Consider the following 1,805-nt stretch of genomic DNA (forward strand, 5'->3'; position numbering starts at 1 on the left):
GAGACTTTCTTCCCTATTTAATCAATTGACTATAAACTCTCCCATTTCTCTATGCATATATATCACTAAGATGTTGTGAAAGTTAAAGGAACTATCAGAAGCATCGCATTGTGTTTGTAAAGAATAAAAAGGCTTTGTACACTTGAGGAGGTTATTTTTCTCTGAGCATCAATTTCTTGATTTGTAAAATGAAAGAAGTACCTATTTTCAAGGGGTTTGTACAGATTAAGCAAGATAACTTACATCATCTCACAGCTGTTAGAATGGCTATTACAAAAAAGACAAGAAACAACAAGTGTTGGCAAGGATGTCCTGGAGCAAAGGGAACTCCTAAGCATTGTTGGTGGGAATGTCAATTGGTACAGCCACTAGGGCAAAGAGTATGGCAGTCCCTCAAAAAATTACAGGTAGGGGCGCCTGGGTGGCTCAGTGGGTTAAAGCCTCTGCCTTCAGCTCAGGTCATGACTCCAGGGTCCTGGGATCAAGCCAGACATCGGGCTCTCTGCTCAGCAGGGAGCATGCTTCCTCCTCTCTCTCTGCCTGCCTCTCTGCCTACTTGTGATCTCTGTCAAATAAATAAATAAAATCTTTAAAAAAAATTACAGGTAGAACTACCATATGATCCAGCAATTCCACTCCGGGATATGCATCTGAAGAAAACAACGCCCCTCATTCAAAAAAACATATGCTCCCCCATATTTATTGCAGCATTATTTACAATGGTCAAGACAGGGAAACAACCTAAGTGGCCATTAAAAGATGACTGAATAAAGAAAGTGCAGAGTGTATGTGTGTGTGTGTCTCTGTGTGTGTGTGTGTGTGTGTGTGTGTGTGTGTGTATACAATGAAATATTATTCAGTAATATAAAGGAATGAAATCTTGGTGGGCTCTCTTTCCTGTCTCACTCTGGCCATCTTGGTGGCTGCTCTTGGCTGGGGCTGCCCTACACCTAACGCAGGAAGATGGGGGCCATAAAGAAGGTGAAAAAGTCACTGGGGTTGATCAACTCTAGGCTCCAACTGATTATGAAAAGTGGAAAGTACTCACTCGGATACAAGCAGATTCTGAAAATATTAGAAATGACAAGCTCAAGTGGTCATCCTCACCAACAACAGCCCAACCTTAAGGAAATCTGAAATAGAATAATATGCCCTGTTGGCCAAAACTGGTGTCCATCACCACAGTGGCAATAATATTGAACTGGACACAACATGTGGGAAATAACATGCACTCTGGCTTTCATTAAGCCAGATGATTCTGATATCATTAGAAGCATGCCAGAATAGGCTGGTGAAAAGTAAATCATGCAAAAATTTTTCTTTAGTTAAACTGTCCAGAGCTTGTTTAAAAAGAAAAAAAAAAGGAATGAAATCTTGCCATTTACAGCAACATGGATAGATCTTGAGGGCATGATGCTAAGTGAAGTAAGTCAGACAGAGAAAGACAAATACTGTATGAGCTCACTTACATGTGTGATCTAAAAAAAAAAAAAAAACAACTAAGCTCATAGATACAGAGAACAGATTGGTGGCTGCCAGCAGTTCGGGGAGGGGGGAGGTTGGGAAAGGGGAGTAAGGGGTCAAAAGGTCCAAATTTCTAATTATAAAATACATAAGCCACAGGCATGTCACATATAGTGTGGTTACTATAGTAAATAATACTATATTGTACACTTGAAAGTTGCCTAAAGAATAGGTCTTAAAAATTCTCATCAAAAGAAAAAACATTTTTCATCACTGTATGTGGTGACAGATGTCAACCGGACTTACTGTGGTGATCATTTTGCAATACACACAACTATCAA

General features: G+C 39.8%; 1 pseudogene; it reads left to right on the forward strand.

Annotated features, from left to right (window-relative positions):
* The first annotated feature begins 919 nt into the window (after nucleotides 1–919).
* LOC125081279 (60S ribosomal protein L30-like) lies at nucleotides 920–1,302 on the forward strand (annotated as a pseudogene).
* Nucleotides 1,303–1,805: the final 503 nt, after the last annotated feature.

The sequence above is a fragment of the Lutra lutra genome, chromosome 11 (genome assembly GCF_902655055.1).
Source record: "Lutra lutra chromosome 11, mLutLut1.2, whole genome shotgun sequence".
In the NCBI taxonomy this organism is placed as follows: domain Eukaryota; kingdom Metazoa; phylum Chordata; class Mammalia; order Carnivora; family Mustelidae; genus Lutra; species Lutra lutra.